General features: G+C 37.7%; 1 long non-coding RNA gene across 9 annotated transcripts; it reads right to left on the bottom strand.

Annotated features, from left to right (window-relative positions):
• Window positions 1-986: 986 nt before the first annotated feature.
• On the bottom strand, window positions 987-21,001 carry LOC145119046 (uncharacterized). 9 transcript variants are annotated; one of them, XR_013713621.1, is made up of 6 exons: window positions 19,783-21,001; window positions 18,870-18,943; window positions 18,731-18,799; window positions 18,517-18,551; window positions 13,566-13,632; window positions 6,146-6,372 (listed from the first exon to the last, which is right to left on the bottom strand). It is a non-coding gene; the product is annotated as an uncharacterized LOC145119046 (long non-coding RNA). The 9 variants fall into 9 exon arrangements; XR_013713620.1 differs by lacking the exon at window positions 6,146-6,372 and adding an exon at window positions 12,903-13,002; XR_013713626.1 differs by lacking the exons at window positions 6,146-6,372; window positions 13,566-13,632 and adding an exon at window positions 18,245-18,423 and having other exon boundaries at window positions 19,783-20,032; window positions 20,181-20,994.
• Window positions 21,002-21,033: the final 32 nt, after the last annotated feature.

Raw genomic sequence — 21,033 nt, 5'->3', positions numbered from 1 at the left:
TGATCGACTTGAAGACTGCAGCCTGAGGCTGGGTGGTCGGCTGATGTCTTTGTATGTAGTTTTCTACTATAGGTTTATGTTTCTCCAGCATGCCACGTTCGAAGGAAAGAGAGAGTTGGCATATGATTTCGGATTTGAGGTGTAGTGCCAACACGAGGTTGATGAGCGGGTGCAGGGTCAGATACCGTCAGTGGATAGAGATTCATGTTGTTATAGCAGGTTTGTTAGAACTATTAAGCATATGTAAGTTTAATGGAGCAAAGTTCAATTCTTGAGGTGCCTTGTGAATCAAGTTGGTATCGGAATCCACCATGTTCGCGGAGAATTTAAGGATTGGTCAGATTGTGGGTGCAGATCAAGTTGTCGTTAGGTTTATGCCTTCAAGGATGCATGCATTGTCCTCGTAGTAGGAAAATGATGAGTAAGGAACTTGTTGTGGTCAGTAGTTCCTTTTTGAAGTGACAATGATCTTGATAGAGGGGCGTTGAACCACTCAAGTTATGCATCGGTTATAGAGAACATGGTTAGCCCATGGCATAGGTTAGTTATCTTTGTTCAATTTTGGGAATTGGTTAATTTTTTTATCAGCTTTAGGGTTTGATATGTGTATTTCTGCTCAGGCTCCTTCAGTAGTATAAGAGATCATTGGTCATTTCATTCATCGTTGACAGTTGAGGTTGTTTGAAGGTCTTGAGTTATGATTAATTGAAGGTGCAATTGATGCGTCAGCCCTTCGTTAAGTTTTGTAAACATATATCTTGGTCTCTATGTATGCATACTCTCGACCATTTGGTTGTGGAATTGTTGTTCCTAGAAGGCTTGAGTTGGCAGCTTTCTTTGGTTTCTGGGAATTTGGATGCCGGAGTGACGTTCTTCAGTTTTTTCAGGCGTGCGTGTGGCCTACATAGAGTCCAGTTTTGACATGTCGCGTCAGTTGGGTTGGTTTTGGATTGATTCGACCAGGGTGTGGGCAATATTTCTGGATAATTTTGGAATTCTTCTCCGAATTTGGAAGTTTTATTTGTCTATTTTTGCATTGGTGGGATCCATTAAACTTCTCTATCAAACTCTCTTCATCAATATCATAAAGACACTTTCCCTGACATTAGCAAACAAACAAACAAAAAACATTAACCCAACGCAAAGTAAAGAAAAGAGACATAGACATCACATAACTACCTCCTACTCCATTAAAATCATATCAATGTTGTTCAATTTTGATGTCTTCATGTATACGTGTTGCATATACAAACAAGAGCAAAATTGATTGCAGAAATCAACAACCAATAAACTATAATAATTAATGAACATAAACAAAATCAATAAAACAAAGATTATTATGATGTTTCATCTTAACCAAAACGCAAAAATCAATAACCAACAAACTATAAAGATGAATGAACATAAACAAATCGTTTCTTGAAAGATTGTCCAAGATGCCTCATTTATAAACGAAAAATGATTGGTTATTATAGCAGCTGGAAGATCAAAGGCTACAAAATACAATCCGTAATCGTAGCCAAATGAAGAGCCTCTCTAAATCGAACAACATGTCGAAAAACAAAGGCTTACCATAGGCTATTATAAACAAATTTAGGTGAATTACAGTAGTTATGTTGTAACGTCATGGATTTAACTCAATTTTTTTTCATTTATTTTAAAATCTTTTAGTGGCAAATGCAGCGGAAGACTGTAACCATCGTTTATTTCAAAAACATTTCAAACCACAACGTTACGTTCAATTCAAAACCAAAATATCAAAAGTATTTAATTATAGCGGAAGCATAAGTATCAAAAGTAAATAACGTGTCCAAGTGGCATCTTTATTCTAAGGATAAACTACCCAAACGTGACCCCATCTCACCAAGCCAAGCTCCTAAGCTACTTGTACCAATCGTAAAGGCACAAAACAAAGAAACAAGTGTCAGCAAATGCTTCGTGAGCCAATAGGAGTTTGTACACAATCAAAGGGAAAACATACCATCCCCTAACGGGTCAATCATTCAAATTAAAAAACATATAGACAAACTACACATAAAATTCAATCATTCAATTTTATATCATCCATTCACATATCGTTCATTTGTGTAACAACAATCGTATTTCATGCATAATCATATCGTAATCATATATCATCATATCAAAGGAATGTATCATAATCGTATAGGCGTAGGTAGTCTCGTAGTAATACCTAACCCCAAAGGAAAACCCCGTTCGCTACTTGTGTGCCTGGCCAGGCAAATGCTTTCGGTGGTTCGCGACTCCCACCCGTCACACCGACCCCAAGACTCCACTTTCACTACTCCGACTATGCAATGTACAAGTACATCGCAGTGTCGTTCTGGTGTTGGTACAAGCGGTGACATTCGTTCGCCACCTCCCAGCACCTACGTGATGTTTGTACAAGCCTCGTTCGAATGGCCAACATCACTCCAGTCCGCAAACACCGAAGTGTACACGTACCATGTGTCGCACGGGCATCTAGAAAGACCGAGCAACTCGTAAATGACTTAAGCTCTTTTCCTAGAAGGTATTTTCAACCAACTAGGCTCGAATGTATCCGGATAGGGTTTCATGCTAATTGCTAGGTTCTACCCTTGCCCTCTATGCATAACCCCGCATAATCGATCGTAAATCAAGTACGAGCATGCAAAATTCGTATTATCATAATCAAGATACATAACATTTATACCAACAAGATACTCAACAAGGTCATTGTCAAATATCAAACATTTCATATAGCATGTCATAGTTGCAATTAATCGTATCAAGTACCAAGATAGGCATATCAACCAAATTTACTAAGCTTGCAAGTGTCACAAAAGGCAAAACAATGACATATCTCATACTGCACATATAGGCATAATCAACAATTAATAATATTCTAATTTGCCTAATCGAGCCGTTTCTGGAAAATAGTTTTCGACTATATACAAGGTTTATGAAAAGTCTATTGACTCGCCTTAATATTGGTCGAATGAATTACCCTTTCACTTCAACTCGTAAGCTTCGTAACTTTCAAAAAAATACCTAAACAAATATATGTTTAACATTTAGTTTAGGTTCTAACTAAAGATTGCCCATTAATAATATAAAAATAATAATTGACCTAAAATATCAAATGTCATAAAACGTAATCAAGTTTTAGATTATTTTTAACCCTTTAAAGTTAACATATTTTTAACATGTACCTTATCATTTTAATAACACATTTACCATTATTAGTTCATCTTTACTAATAAAGCTCAGAATGTACCATAAGACGTCAAAACTATAATAATCCTCCATTCGCTAGCCCTCCTATATTTGTAACTAAATATATTATATATATCATATGTCATATATATAATCAGAGTATGTTTTAAATTATTGTTTAAACTTTAAAACTAACATATTTTAACATCGCCTTAACATAATTATAATTCAGGTCAAGCTTGTGCAATTCTTTTAATCGGTCCTAGATCATAATTTCATTTTGTCTAATAATTAAAAATATTATTCACTACCCAAACTGTTAAATAACCATTGATAATCTCATTCTTCTACATGTACCAACTTGTAGGACCCTTACATGCAGTTTACACAGGAGCTAAAGTCAAAACCATCATTTCCTTAGTCACTCTAGAATTTATATATCATTCGTAAGATATTAAGATGACTGGGTTTAGTGGTACTGAAATGGCCACGTATAAAACAATTAAGATAAAGGATACTCTTGTACTATTATATATTTTGTCTTAGAGTCTTGCGAATCAGAAGATGAAATGGATTTTCATATGCTCAAATAGTTCAGATTTCACGTAAGGATCAATATCGTTCATATTTTCCAACTTAATGTTAAGAGGGAATTAGTTATGCCTCCACAAGCTTGTAAACTTTCTGTCTTCACTTCTTAAGAAAGTTTATAGGTTTTAAACAACAAATACATGGCAAGTATATCGACAGCTATGTCGTGAAATAGGAAGAACAGAAGACGAGAGTTGACAAAGGGTCCGATCAAGGTGTAGTTCTTACCGGATCGATGTTGGACGCGCAACAGCAATAACAGGGCCAAACACGTTTCGCTTCTCTTCTTCCACTCCTGAAGATGCCTCCAAGTTCACGACTGTCTCGAACTTCTCTGTTCTCTCGCCTCACTCTCTCTCGTTTCACTACATCGTTCTCACTCGTTTTTTTCTCCCTCTTTCTTGTAAATGTCGATGATGAAACAACCCAAAGGGTGTTGTAATCGGTTTTTAGGGTGTAAAGGGAAAGACGTATAAGCCTCCTGGAAACGGAAACAAAGAGGAAGATTGGTCGCATCATCTTCCTTAATTAAATGGGTGTTATCTAAAACAAATTTACAGCTTGGGTCTCTATATTTGGCTTTTATTCCATAATCAACCCCTATTTTCCTTTTCTTATCTTTTCTCCTGGGTCTAGTGTAACCCTATCAGGTATCCTTAGAGAAACGTATGCGAGAGTAATTAGGGCAGACGGTTGGTATATGCGTCATGTGTAACAGAAACGAAGGAGATGGAAAGATACGGCCGCTTCCATAATCGCATGAAATTGATTAAAGATCAATTTACAGTTTTAGTCCCCAATAACTTCTCCAATTTCATTAAAATCCCCATCTCTTATATTCATTTCAATTAAAGTTCCTATGATTAAGTATTCAGCCCCTAGACTTATATATTCACTTAACTTATTACCTTAATTAAAATTTAAAGTTAATTAAACACATTTTATACATTTTGATTCTTAGTTAAATCGTATAAGTAATTTAAATCTCAATTAGTTACAACATTCTTGTCATTACGATCGCTTATAGATTTAATTCATCAATTGAATTCAAATTTACATCTATGGTCCTTGAACTTTGATACCTATTCCAATAGTAACCCTAACCATATTAAATAAGATTTTCCTTTTTTGTACAATCTTTTAATTAGATTAAATATAAAATAAAATAACCCATTTTCAATCATTTTGAATTATTAATAAATCCTAGATAATCATTCAAAATATTAATTAAATCTTTTAAATCATAAATAGTATCGTTTTGTTCATGTTATTATATACTAAGCATACATTTCTACATGAAATAAACGCACAACTTAATCTTATATATAACGGAAGACTAACATCGTTAACAAGGAGATTCTTTGATCGTTACAAGTCTACCTTTCTTAAAATGATTCCGTCCTCGGAATCTCTAAATAATTGCACCATTTTGTTCCTTATCAATGTGTGTAACAGAAACGAAGGAGAATAGGAGATGGAAAGATACGGCCCCTTCCATAATCGCAGGAAATTGATTAAAGATCAATTTACAGTTTTGGTCCCCAATAACTTCTCCAATTCATTAAAATCCCCATCTCTTATATTCATTTCAATTAAAGTTCCTATGATTAACTATTCAGCCCCTAGACTTATTACCTTAATTAAAATTTAAAGTTAATTAAACACATTTTATACATTTTGATTCTTAATTAAATCGTATAAGTAATTTAAATCTCAATTAGTTACCAATGACTTTCAGCCTAGCTGGGAAGAGGTATCGGGTTTAATACCCACGTGGGGTCAGAGGTCGGGAGTTCAATCCCTGCAAAACCCAATTTGGGTGCCTCTTAAACTTGTGTCACATGTGGGGAAATTTTCCCAGGAAACCCCTATGGGGGCTGGGTTTGCCCTGTAAAGGAGCTCAAACCCAGGGTGCTAGTTGAAATATGCGAGTAGGCTTCCGTTTAATCATTTGCCGTTTCCAAAAAAATCTCAATTAGTTACAACATTCTTGTCATTACGATTGCTTATAGATTTAATTCACCAATTGAATTCAAATTTACATCTATGGTCCTTGAACTTTGATACCTTCCAATAGTAACCCTAACCATATTAAATAAGATTTTCCTTTTTTTGTACAATCGTTTAATTAGATTAAATATAAAATAAAATAACCCATTTTCAATCATTTTGAATTATTAATAAATCCTAGATAATCATTCAAAATATTAATTAAATCTTTTAAATCATAAATAGTATCGTTTTGTTCATGTTATTATATACTAAGCATACATTTCTACATGAAATAAACGTACAACTTAATCCTATATATAACGGAAGACTAACATCGTTAACAAGGAGATTCTTGGATCGTTACATATGTGGCCTTCAAAACGCGGTGCTTTCGATAAATAACCAAAATTTTGTTTAAGTTATACAGGATATAGATATGAAAAATAAAAAAAAATAAAAAAACCCCTTGCATCTCATGTGAAAATGAATTTCATATCTAAGGGGTGCATATTTAACATAGAAACACCTTTGCTTTTAATGACCTTGAAGAAAGAGCCTCATGAGCATCCACAACGAGCATCCACAACACTAAACCTGAAAGGTATATCATTTTTTTTACTAGAAAGTCCAAGTAAAGTGTCAATTGCTCCAAAATAACAAATATTAATGTTAAGATATTGTCGCAAGCACCTAAAAAATAATATATATGTATAAAACACCGCTCAATTGCACTAAGGGGTAGTACATGAAAGCAAGGTTGAATCCATAGGGACACGTCCTAAGGTCTATGCCTTCTTGTGTAAAGTTCGCACTAGTCTGACAGTAAATTAAATAGGGGTGTTTTGATGATTAAAATAAATATTAAACGAGAAATTATAAAAATGCAACTAATAACTTATGAATAATCAAATGATTAAAAGCAATTTCAGTTTCGCGGTGATTCTTCTAATCATGAAAATAACCTTTAACTTGATTGTTTGAATTGTACACTGTCTAAACTGGTGTTGAAAATCATTAACAATATCTAATAATCTTTTTTTAACAAATTATTTAATACAAACATACTCATTGAATTACACCTTACTTTTTTCTAAATTAATCAAACAATCTCTTAATTAATCTAGAAAAGCATTATTAATAACAGTGTAAAACTCGCAGTATAGTTAAATACATCTCATAGGCTCGGCAGTGTAAAAATTTGTTCAATTAGTTTATGTTATAATTAAATCCTAGCACAGAACCAATCTAACACTCGTTACTTATTACTGATTAATTAAGACAATTATGGATCATAATAATCAATTAACCGGAATGATTTAATATCAATTCAAGTGGCCAAAAAAACTAAAGTAAAATCAAACATTCATTAAACACAAAATTGATCAAACTATATAGGATTCACAAGCAAAAATCAAGCCTAATGATTACTTACACGAAAAAATCAAGTCAATGCGAAACTGAAATCTAGGGTTTTCAACCTGATATGGCTAAAAACTAATTACATGTAACAGCCCGATTTCCTGGGATGAAATTCTAAGGAGATTATGCATCTTAGTAAGCCAACTCGACGAGTTGGGAGGCCCCAACTCGTCGTGTAGAAACTAAGAAGGTCGCGTGAATTATAAGACCTACTCGACGAGTTGGAAGGTCCCAACTCGACGAGTTGAAGGTTGAACATGAAAACCCTAATTTTTAGGGTTTGCACCCTATTTAATGGCCTTAACTCTCATTGTTGGCCACCCTCATCATTCCCTCAGTCCATAGAAAAATCTAATCATGCCTCTTTCCCCATTTTGAGTGTGTGTGAGCTTAAAGAGCATTCTTTGGTGCTTTTCTTGAGGGAGCTTGAAGTTGGAGGTACACAGTTGAAGGGAGAAGCATTAGATCCGGTATTTTCAGTGTTGTTGCAGCCACTTGGAGGTATAAAGTAGATACCTTGACTATTTATTTACTAGATCTCTTCATGGAGAAGCTTATGGCCGTTAGTAGCTTATTTTGGAGTCATTCTTGGATATGATCATGTTCTGAAGTTAAGACTTCGGATCTAGACATTTCATGGCCTACTGAGACTTAAAGTTTCCAGCTTTATCCAGTCTTGGCCCTCCTCGATGCCCTGTCCCTCTTATGAAGCTTAGTTTTAGTATTTTAGCCTCTTGATACCATGCATGGACGTAAAGTTAGCAACTTTACGTGGTATCTTAGCCCTAGGGGACCAGATATATGGTTTGGAGGCATTAGACTCACTTGGAAGTGACTGAATGAGTTAAGACTATGAGAACTCGACTAGTTGCTTATCCAACTCGGCAAGTTGGATCGTGGTCCCCCGACCTTTCTGAATATTGAGCAAACTCGGCGATTTGTGGAGATGACTCGGTGAGTTGGCTAGGGTTTCTGCGGTTTTCTGAAGACTGGAGAACTTCGACGAGTTCATAGAGGAACTCGACAAGTTGGGTCAAAGCGTCTCGATTCTGTTAAAAGGAAGAACTCGGCGAGTTGAAGGAAAACTCGACGAGTTGGATCGCGATTTCACGATTCTGTGATTCATGGGAACTCGACAAGTTGAAGGGCAAACTCGACGAGTTGAGTCAACTGGGAGCGTTAGATTTGACTTTGACTTGGATGCTGACCTTGACCTTGACTTGACTCTGACCAGGGTTGACCCTTGAGGGGTTATGAAACATGGAATGGTTACTAAGGATTGTGTTATGTAGAGGTTTGAGTAGAGCCGATCGTGGGGCAAAGACGTTTCAGCTATCATCTGACATTCGAGGTGAGTCTCCTCCTATAGGGACGGGTCGAAGGAACCAATGTCGGCCCGTATGTATGATTGTATGTTTTTCGAACCAAGTTCTAATACCAGGCGGTTCCTAATGAGTGTTTATATGTGTGCTTCCGGACTACGGATCGATGTCGGGTGGTACCCGATGATTATGTGCATGTTGATTATACTTGTTGTCTGTGTGATACTTGTATGACCCTGGTAAGGAGGTGAGTGTGGGCGGGGTCCCGTATCTCATCGTTAGCTGAGTGTGGACGAGGTTCCATATCTCATCATTAGCAGAGTAGGGGCGGGGCGGGGCCCATGATAGGCAATGCCTTAGGACTGGAGCATATAGTATTGTGTATGATTATTTATGTGCTAGTATGATTATATGATATTATTTGTATGTTTATAGCGAGCGAGGCCCAGAGACAGGCGGGGCATGGAAGAAATAGATATGTATATCGAGCAGGGCTCGATGTCGGGCTGGGCCTGATGTTGGGCGGGGCCCCAATATATGTGGTTATGTGTATGGTATGTGGTAGTATGGGGAACTCACTAAGCTTCGTGCTTAAGGTTTTCAGTTTTCGTTTCAGGTACTTCCATTTGTAGAGAGAAGAGCTCGGGATGACTGCATTGCACACACCATGATGTTTTAGCCTGGGATGTTTACTCTGATGTTTTGATTTGGAAACTCTGATAATAATATTTTGATATGTGTTGACTTATGTTTTGATGAAATGTTTTGATAACTATGGTTTTATTTAATAATTAAAAATGAAATTTTTGGACCGTATTTTATGGGTGTTACGAGTTGGTATCAAAGCCTTGGTTTGAGGGATTCGGGCACACTCTCGGGTGTGTCTGAACTCAAACTGAGGACTTGGTATGAAAATTTTCAAAAAGAAAAGAAAACCATTTTTATAAAAAGGATTTCGAAAAGAGAAAAGGGGTGTGGTGCATGCAATTAGCCGAGCTCAAGTAAGCTCTCCCAAATTACCCATACAAGTTTGTTATGTTATGATATGCTTATGAGAACTGCATGCTAGATTAGGGCTAAGGATCTAGGAAGGATGCCTTGTATGTCTGTTATATGTGTATGAGAACTGCATGCTAGAATAGGGCTAAGGATCTAGGAAGGATGCCTTATATGCCTACTGTATGAGCTTATGGAACTATATGCTAGTGCTGATTAGTCAATAATATGATGGCCTGATTAGAATATGTTTGATTTGGTTTACTCAATGCTCGAATGCTACTTGCTTTGTGCTTTTAGGAGTTCTAGTTATCTTTAACTAACTAGTAAATAAATATGTTAAGTTACATATTATGAGGACTAAATAATTTCAGAAGGTTAGGTTTAGCTCTATTTCACAGCTCTCGTTTGAGTCTAACCGTTGTAGGGTAGGACCTCTCATTCAAATAATTATTTGGTCTTAGTGATATGTAACAGTATTCGCGAGCTAGTTAGGGGGAGATAGTAGGGACTTCTTATGCAGCTAATGTCGGAGAGTGGGGCAGATGTTACCCTAGGGAAAGTTAGGATGAGATTAGCGCGAAGAGCAGTAGTAGTAGAAGGGACTTGGTGGAGTCAAGGCAATTCTTGAGGAAAGTACGAATAGATGTGGAAGGTAGTATGGGCCCGTACTACTGAAAGCAGAGGATCCATACTCGAATCAAGGAGGGCTGAGATGAAACCATGGAACTTGTAGTGTGTGAGATCCCTCAAGTTATGATGAGTATTCTGATGATTGTTATGGTGTATTTTCAGTATGGTGACGCTACACACTAGACCAGTTGGCGGTTTTGGCGTCGGCGAGGGATCATGCTCAGGATCAGGAGCCGAGCAGCTCGATGATCAGATGAGAGAGTTTATTTCAGCTAAGGTTACACGCAATATTATTGTTCAGATTCATGTGATCTTCGGAACGGTCAAGGAGGGTATATTGGAGATTCTTGATGAGAGGTTGGGTGCTTTCCGTACTGAGATGGCGGCCATGATGGGGGTGTGCACATTGACATTCAGGAAGTTCAGAGCTTGTGGAGCTCCAGACTATCATGGGGCTAGGGACCCCATTGCTAGCAGTCGGTGGTTGGCCAATGTCGCCAACGCCTTTCGTACTAGCCGATGTCCGGAGGGGGACAAGGTCTGACTCGCCTCCTGTCTTCTAAAGGACAGAGCACGTGATTGGTGGGACGAGGTTGGACATGCTATTGGAGACGATGCCGCTATTGACGCGATGACATGGTGTGACTTCTCGGCCAGGTTCAGTGCCGAGTTTGCACCAGTGATTAAGGTACAGAAGCTATCAAGGGAGTTCCAGGACCTCCAGCAAACCACAGAGATGGTGGCTGAGATCACTGCTAAGTTCAGGGAGAGGGCCCTTCTTGTCCCGTAGTATGTAGCGGATGAGGAGATGAAGAAGGCCCGATATCACGAGATGCCGAGGAGCGACATCAGGCAATTTGTGAGCCGATCCAGCTACAAGACGCTGGAGGATATGATCGCTCAAGCCAGAGAGAGGGAGATCGATTTGGAGGCAGAGAGGAAGAGGAAGCCAGACGAGGTTCGGACATCTGCTGGATCGGGCAAGAGACCCAAGGTATCGGATTCTAGATTGAGGGGTCATCAGGACCGTAGCCGATGCGGCAGGTACGGCAGGACGCACGAGGGTGCGTGTAGGAGTGGAAATGGTGATGATTCTGGCTACTTCAAGTGCGGCGGATCGGTCATTATAGCAGGGATTGTACTGCTAACACCACCCAGGGATCAAATCTTATATGTTTTCATTGCAGTCAGAGGGGCCACAAGAAGGCCCAATGTCCGAGTTTGAAAGCAGTGGGACAGGCGATGGCACCTACCCCTGCGACATTGAGGATCACCGACGGCTGTCAGGGCAGGGCAGAAGCGTCTGCGGCGAGGAGCAGGGCTTTCCAGCTGACTACAGAGGAGGAACGAGCAGCTTCCGATGATGCAGGTGTGTATCTTTTGTTTTCCTATCAGTTCTTACTTATGATTTTATTGCTATTGTCTTGCACCGGTATGAGTAAGTGTGTATTAGAGTAATATTTTTTACGTATGTTCGGGTTATATGCCATCTGCATACCATGAATCTTACAGTAGTAGTGTGAGGACGTCTCCTTATATAGTGGATTCCCAGGATACGATAGTTGTATCAGGTGTGATTGGAACTCGAGAAGTGTTCCGTTAGTCTCCAAGAGTTGTACTGTTTTAGTATTGGTTTGTTCAGGAGCACTAGCAGTGGAAAGCATTGGTTGTTAGCAAATTGATCATTGGATGGTAAGAAGGAATGGGAATCCTTCAAGCATTGAGTGTTGTAATATCTTAGACGAATTGAAGTGGGGGAGGATCGTTCAGGTATTCAGGAACAGAAGCAGGTACGAAACTAGGAGGAGTTTCGCATTTCCGCTGAGGAGGAAGGCGTCCCAAGCAGATTGAGGAGTGTGTGAGTTGGGAGTATGGGAAACTTCCCAACGTCGAGTTCGCATTTTCTTGGTGTTTGACAGCTGGTGTTGGGGATACCAGGTTTGGGAACTCCCGTCAGGACTCGAGTTTAGTCAGGATGATAGGTCGCGTGAGTGTTAGCCCTTGGGTGTGTTTAGATTAGTAAGGAGCAGTAGGGTCATGGGCGTTGGTTGAGATAGCGTAGGAAGTATTGTACGACTGCGGGGCAGCCGTAGCATTCTTCATGCGGTCAGATAGTGCTATGAACTGCTATGAACTGCACACACTCATGAAACTTCCACCAACCCTACAGCCACTCGTGCATGCTAGTCATACATAACGTTGGATCCCATAGACAGTCGAATACTTGACTCTACCCTAAGCCCTTAATCAGACAAGAACAGGAGATAAAGCTAAATAAAACATTCTCATGCTATAGAATCTTTGTTATGTACAACTATGATGCACACACTAAGAAACTACAGTAATGATGTCAAATTCATACAAGAAGTAACCCTAGGTTATCAGCCATCATATATCAGGCAATTCTATCATGCAATTCCTGAAGATCCCTAGCCTATCACTAGCATGTAGTTCTACCATAAACATCATAAACAAGTAACAGTGTGGTAACTTGGGGTATACATTCTTGCTCCGGTTGATCGTATACATCTCATCCTTCCTTGGTTACTTTTGAAAATAATTTGAATTTAATTTGAAAATAATTTGAAAACTTTCACAGATCCTTAGTTTGAGTCTGGATTCACACGAATGTTCATCCAATTCACTCAAACTAGGACTTTGATACCAAATTGTAACGCCCTAAAAATCAGAGTAAAATTTTCATTTTTCCAAACCAAACCCAAGTAAATAACTGTTTACTAAAACGTTGTTTCAAAAGTATAGTACGTAAATCAGAGTATCCCACAATCCAATAACATAAAATCTGAAAGATGTGCACGATCACGCCTTTGCTTTTACCGATCATCTGAAGTACCTGAAACCATAAAAAACAACTATAAGCACGAAGCTTAGTGAGTTCCCCCAAACTACCAACATACACCATATAACATCATATACTGAGTCCACAGCTAAAAGACTGGATTACCCCCTGAGCCCGTAATATGAGTCTGGCTTGCCTATCGGGCCTACAGCTCAAATTTGGATTGCTCTCGAGCCCACATCATAAGTCTGGCTTTCCCTCGGGGCCAACAACTTATGTTTGGATTGCTCCCGAGCCCACAACATAAGTTTGGCTTGCCCTCGGAGCACACAACTTATGTTTGGATTGCTCCCGAGTTTGTTGGCTACCGCACAAAGCAGTACAACCTCAAACTAACCCTACTATGTCGACATATGCATAACAGATAACATATAAACATCAAACGGATAATCATATAATCGGTCAAACAAACAGGCATGTCCATAGCAACATCCTATATCTCAGAATACAGATCTAATACATCACTACTGCATAACAAAACCTTATAAACCAAAATAGAAAATCCAGTGGGCCGGCATTGGTGCCTTCGACCCACTAGTACAGTGAGGAAAACTCACCGGAATGAAGTAACCCGAGAACCACTGCAACACGCTCTCTGCTACATTGCTTGCTCCCGCGGATCCACTAACACCAGAACCATGTAAAATATTAATCACCAGTCAAAACCCTCAAGTTTGACCTAAAGTCAAACTTGGTCAAAAAGTCAACGGTCAATGTAGTCAACAAAAGTGAAAGTCCAAGGTTGGTTGAGTACGCCCAGCGTACTCAACTTATGCCCAGCGTACCCGAGATAGTTTAGTACGCCCAGCGTATGAATATTACGCCCAACGTACACAAGTTGGTTCCATCCTTTCCATTAAGCACTTAATCCCTTAAGGACTTTTCACCCAAACTCAGATCTAGCCTAAAAACATTGTCTTAAGTCATAAAGTTTCCACCTTTATGACTTTCCATGGCTAGGGTAGGTCCAAAAGCAAAAACCCTAACTTATTAATCCATTAAGACATCACAACTCTTGCATGGAATGGAGAGAAGGACCAAGATCACATTTTTATGGTTCCTAATAGCTCCATAATGGACAAAGTTTCCAACTTTATCCATTAGAATGGTCCCAACAAACAAGATCTAGTCTTTAAGTCTCAAAGGGACCCAAAAGTGCATCTTTTTCAACTTAATCCATTAAGTCTGTCACACCCCCAAACCGGAACGGCGGAAACGTTCGGGGGGCGGAGGACGTCATGTACAGTATCACAACAATTGTAAAATAGTAATCAAAACAACAACAACCATTTTATTAATAATATAGTGTTTACATTGTATTCAAGTCACATATGATTGACTTCAAAAGTAAATAGCAAAACAAAGACTTGAAGCTACTATGCTCCGTCTTCTTGAAACCTGTGCATGTACCTGTCTACTAGTTTCTTGAGAATACAAGTGATTTTGAAAGTGTATCAACATTTAAGTTGGTGAGTTCATAAGCATTTTGTATTAGAAAGTATGTACTTTGTTCCTTGAAAACCTTAGTATGTTCCTCCAGAAAATCCTATATTTTCTGATGTAAAGAATTATAAGTAATATAACCCATACTAGTGCCTTCTACGATTACTTAGTGCATACAAGTTATATATAACCCAGATCGAACAAATAGCCAATTTTGTGGTTCTTCCCTAAGCCCACAACCAAACAAGGAATAGGAAATGAGGCGGAAATCACACATTCCACTGCATGTCGGATCTTTATTGTATATAAACCTAACGTATCCACTAGGAAATTACATAACTTACAGTAAAGATCCCTTTTGATAATGCGAGTGTGAGTTCCTTCATGAAATCCAATATTTTCTTAGTAAGATGATATGTAGCCTTTAAACCTTTAGACCCCGATCTATGCATATTAATCTACTCTGAAATAGTATACTTGTAGTTTTATTATTAAATAAAACTATATAGATATAAGTTTTCCTCAGAAAGATATGTTTTGTGTTAGAAAATAGTGTACTGTTCTTGTATATGGTGACTTGACCCATAACTGTTTCCCCCTACGATTACTTAATGTGTACAAGTCATATATAACCAAAATCGAATAAGTAGTAGACTGTGTGATTCTGCTCTAAGCCCACAATCAAACAAGGAACAGGAAGTAAAGCAGACTTCACCTATTTTACTACCAATCGGATATCATTTATATATAACCCTAACGTATAAATCAAGTAATCATAGAATAAGCATTAAAAGTCCTTTCTAGAATGTAAGTTCATAGTGCTAGAGACGCAGTGTGGTTTAGTTCTATTATTAAAATAAAACTCTTTGAAGCTATGTATTTCCCGTAAACTAAACGTTTTAGTTGATACTATTGTGAGTTTCTCATAACCATACTAAAATGACTATTGGCATGCACAACGTTCTTCAGACGTCGGAATGAGATGACATTTGTCACCCCAGGCCTGCCGGCCTAACTATAGCTAACAGTTGAGGTGCGGGATTGTCAGTCTCGTATATATCTATACACAAATTCACGCTCTCCCTCAAGGAGACTCTGGTTATAATTTATAGGACTTTAACTTGTACCCTGATGGGTACAACGAAGTAGCGCCTCACAACCCTGTATTAACTAGTTTACGTATAGTGTACTAGTGTTCTTTTGTACTTAAAAGATGTATGCATTCCCTTTAGTAATGTACTTGTATTACAAAATAATTATACTTAAATAAATATTTTAGTAGTGTATCATTGAACTAGTGAAATAGTGTATCCTTGAAATAGTGAGATAGAGTAGTGTTCCATAAATTATACATATTATAGTTTATATACTTGTTCCTGTATAGTGTTCCTAAATTCAGTAAAATAGTGTAGTGTTTTCCCAAACTATACCTATTATAGTTTATGTATATGTTCTGTAATGAATTGAAAACTCTTGCAATTTAACAGTGTGTATAAAGCGAAAATAAAAGGTTTGTGAAAAATACCCTTTTGCTCGACATGTTACAAAAGGGTTAAAGTTTTATCTAACGAGTTTTATATTTGTATAAACATGTATTTTACAAAACCAAGGTATAAAATAGTTGAAGTAGTTTGAAACCGTTTTAAAATAGTTTGAATCAGTTGTGATAGTTAGACATGGTTCGAAATCGTTTGAAATCATTTGAATATTTACACAAGATTTCTTGTGTTTTACTTGTATTCCCCCCCCCCCCCAAGAACATTGAAAAAGAATGAAAACGTAGGGGTATGAACTCACCTCTAGTGTGTGTGCTTGTTTGGATACGAAGTGGTAGTGATGATCATCGGGTTAGAATATGTGCGAGTAGTCGTATCCTAATAATAGTTATATATGATATCGTATTTAAATTAATAAGATATTAATTTAAATAATAGATTAAGTAATGGTTTAAATAATAATTAAAGTGTTAGACAACACCCTAATTATGTAAGAAAATTACTTACAAAAGTCTTAGGAATTATTTGGAATAATTCTGGACGTTTTCGGTGCACAAATGGAGTTTTCGGTGTGTTCTTGAGTGTTTTCAGTTGGATGCTTGAAGATTTGAAGATATGAATGAATGTTCTTGGTGTTGTTGGTGGAAATAAGAAGATCTGGGCAAGATTCCTATGAATTTATGGGGTTTACGGATGATACTCGAGAGCAAAAGTGGAAGTGTTTACGGTGTGAAATGTGATAAATGAGGGGTGTTTACGGTTGAACAAATATATATAGAATGGTGTTTTCGGCCTTAAAGGGCCCTTGGTTATTGGGTTTTCGGTCCTATGTGGGCTTAGCTAAATGATTTTGGTCTCATAAGGGCTGATTTCGGTCACCTTTGACCGAAAACCCTTGTTCTTGATTTATTCCAACCGTGAACTCCAGTTGAATTAGATTGTTTGGCCGAAAACTACATATTTCTAGATTCTTTTGACCGCAAACTCCTTTGTTTTCTTGAATTCTTGGCCGAAAACTCCAATATGGGGTGTTATTTTATAGTTTAAACTTTAATCCTTTGACTTATATTAATTTATACTAACATAAATCAACTTAGCTTTCAAACTATACTTAGATATTAGCTTATACACATGCCCTTAAGGCTATAGAGGATACAATGCAACAAGGATTGCAATGTGGTTTCACTTGTACTTGGTTAGGGTTTAGGCTTTGTTGGGTTTAAAATTTTCGGGTTGTGACAAAGTCCAAGTCTCCAACCTTAAGATCTGAATCAAAATGATGTTTAGATGGATAAAGTTTCCAACTTTATCCATAACAATGTCATAAACTTTCAAGATCTAAACTTTATGCCCTTAAAGTGACCAAAAGCTCATAACACCCAAAACTAGCTAGATCTAACAATTTCATCATCAAGATTCAAACTTTATACCTCTAGAAGAAAGATCAATGTGAACAAGGTTTGGATCTACAAGCTCCAAAGCAACCAATGCTTCTTCAATGAGCTCCTGCTTCTCCAAAGTGCACCAAGAACACTCCAAAGCACTTAAAACACCTTTTTTGCTCACAAGGCTCAATCTAGGGTTAGGGTTTGTTTGAGAGGTGGAGGTTGAGAATGGAATGGGTTTGGGGAGTTAAGGAGCTTAAATAGGGCTCAAACCACGAAAATTAGGTTTGGGCACTGATCGCGTACGTCCAGCGTACGCCTAGCGTACTCCTAGTACGCCCCGCGTACTAGGGATGACCTAGTACGCCCAGCGTACTCCTCGTACGCCCAGCGTACGCGACTAACCCAAAAATCGTCCTAACTTCAAACGGTCGTAACTTCTTTGTTCCAACTCCGTTTTTGACGTTCTTTATATCCACGGAAAGGTGTTGAAGATCTCTACAATATTATCTAAATATCTTGGACTAAAAACATCTCGAATAAAAATCCATATTTCATACAAAAACCCGGTCTATGACTTTTCCCTTTCTACCATTCGGGCCAAAACACAATTCAAGGGTAAAATCTCTTAACTAACATTACCTTATTCCACAAGGACTAAACTTTGCCTCCTTATGGCCCAAAACCCTACACAATCGACTTCCGGCCCACTGCCCAGAAATGGCAGGAAACAGGATGTTACAATCATGTTTTATATTTTTCTCGCAGATTGGTCGTAATTCTTCAATTAAAGCAGCTTCTAATCAGTCCCCAACATCAATCTTCAGTTTCCAACTCCAATTAAGCTCAAATGCTTCATAGAAAGCATCCTCAAATTGTCGTATTCTCATACGGGTCTAATTTATAATGAGAAATACACAATTTATAGCAATACAACGGAGAAAATTAGTTTTTTATAAGAAAATACCGAGAAAAACGTGCTAAAAGATGCATATAAAATGCATCTAACAATTAGCCTGAAAACATCGGGTTGAAAGAGTAAAAGATGTGGGATTGCCAATGAATGTCAGGGATGTCTTGAACACATATATCTAAGAAATTTTATAAAAGAAAAAAAGGGTATTCAGCAAATCAAATTTCTTATTATGATTTATGTTAATACTAAAATTAATACAAAGTTTCACCTTCTTCTCCTTCCTTGGCTGCTCGCAAGCTGTACCTATATACGTTTAAACTTGCATTAGATTTCCTGCTTATGTGGACATGTACACTTTGCATGATGATTTGAAGTCTTTTGAAATGTTACACAATTTAAACAAAATAAGTAATACCATATTATAAGTACAGGGTTATGAAAAAGATAAATTAACTAATGACTTGATTCTCGTAAGGGCATACCTCAATTTGTTTTTGACACTATTTGATGTGATCGATAACCAAATCCAACATGTATGTCGTGTTTGTTTGCTACAAATATCAAATACACAGATTCTTAGTAGATATTTAAGGAGGATAATTAATTAACAAATGATCTTACTTTGACCATATATATTAGGGACAAGCTCTTGTAGCGTTCTCATTTTTTTTTTCGCTTATGTATGTTCGCCTTGCCTACACATGTATGTACAGAGCTATGATCTTCATGACAATTTAGAAATTCCAAATGAACGATAGGTAAGATTGTTTATCCTTTCGTTTATGCTTCATGGGTAGGTGGGTACCCACCTATCAGGCTCCTTATAGGCACATTGTCTTGAAACCGTAATAATTGTTCCATAACAGATAACTTAGAGGAACTCATTGGCAAAACTTAGCTAATTACTCAAAACAATTGAAACATAGATTCTTTCTTCTTCATTACGTTCATCAAGATAATTAAAAAACAGGGCAAAGTTATTTGAACCAATTACAAGCTACGCAACTAGGGTTTTAAACAAACCTAACGTTCAACGAACCATTCGTAAACTGTTCGACGGGAAGATTGTTTGTATTCGTTTATTTAATAAATGAACAGACATGAATACAAATTCTCGTTTGTTTAGTTAAACGAATGACCATGACAATGGTTTCGTCCGTTCATTTATGTTCGTGAATTTTCGTTTATGTTCGTTCATTTAATTTTATTTATGTTCTTATATGTTCAATTGTTTGTTATTATATTACTATATTATATGTTCCATTATGTTTATATATGTTCAATTGTGTTTATTTATTTTTGTTCATTTATGTTCGTTCGTTTAGCATATTCATGAACATAAACGAACAAACATGAACAAGGTAATTTGTTAAAACATAAATAAGAAAACTCATTTGTTTATATGTTTGTGTTCGTTCGTTTGTTCCGCTAACTTAAACGAACGAACATAAACAAGTCATTGTTCGTGTTCGTTCGGTTCGTTTACATCCCTTTACGCAACTATCATCACAAAATGAAACATCATCAATTTTACCTGGTTTTCAGATGAACTTATTTGATCGCTTTCTCCAAGATCTTTCGAAATCAACATTGTTGGTTCATTCCAAGAATCACCACGAAAGTTGGAAACATAACCACTTTGACCAAAACCTCCATCGATTCGATATGTGCACCATTCTTTCTTATGGTTTTGCATTAGTTTTTAGGAAAAAAAGACAGTGGTCTAGAAACTGAATGTGAACCTGACGAAAAAGTAATTCGGCTTTCAAACCTCTTCTGGGACACTGTCATTAGCAGTTCAAAATCTATTCGTGGATATCATTCGAAGAGTAACCAAAGAAGAATTGTGATCCAGAATTTTATCCATGGATCACCAATTAATCTGATGGTCACCGTATTTGAAGCATTCACTTATAAAAATCGAGGAATTACCGGTCACTGGATTCATAACAGAACTCCATGAGAAGTCATGGGTGATCTTGACTTTCCGACTTACAAACATTAATATAAGAAATAAAAAATAAAAACGCATCATCTATAATCAGTGATAACACCCTGCCACCATAAAACAGGAAACCCCAAAATAGTCCTCGGAAGAACAATCAGAACAGGAACACTGAACCAGCCAGAGAAAGAAAAGCGAACACCTTAGAACAAACATAGAAGAGAAAACATAACTTCTTTGACTGAGGAGGCCATGGCAGAACACAGCTCAAGTGGAGAGATATTATGCAGATAAAGCATCCAGTAAACCCTAGGATTCCATGGACGTGCACAATTTCACATTGACTTTCAAAATCAAATTCTAAGTGAGTAGTAAGTAGAACATGTAGAAGAGATGATCAAGAATAGGGACAAAGACGATGAGTACCTGGTCCGACTTGCACGTAAAACCATGGGGGCGGCGGCGACGACTTGTCATGGTGGTGTCGGTGACGGTGATGTTGATTTTCCTTCCGTCTCTTCCTAATCTCTGCATCAGCTCTGTCGTCTCTTCCCTCCTGAGCCTCAGAGACACGAAGCACAGAGCAGCAGGTGGTGATAGAGATAAGAGATGATACAGATTTTCCTTCCAGTGGAGATTAGGGGTTGAGAGCGAGAGAGATGGAGCGATGTGGGTACCTTTATGATGATGGTGATAGAGTGGATAAAGACGTGGATAAAGGAAAAAGGAAGAGGCGGCAAAAAGAAATACAAGAGCTGAAGAGGTTTCTCGCGGCGGGAGGTGGCGGAAAGGGTGGGCGTTATCGGGTTAGGGAGAAGCTCGAATCCTTTTTTAATTCAA

Source organism: Lactuca virosa, chromosome 6 (assembly GCF_052849685.1).
Source record: "Lactuca virosa cultivar CGN04683 chromosome 6, Lactuca_virosa_CGN04683_v6, whole genome shotgun sequence".
Taxonomy (NCBI): domain Eukaryota; kingdom Viridiplantae; phylum Streptophyta; class Magnoliopsida; order Asterales; family Asteraceae; genus Lactuca; species Lactuca virosa.
This window is presented reverse-complemented; position numbering and strand designations above follow the sequence as displayed.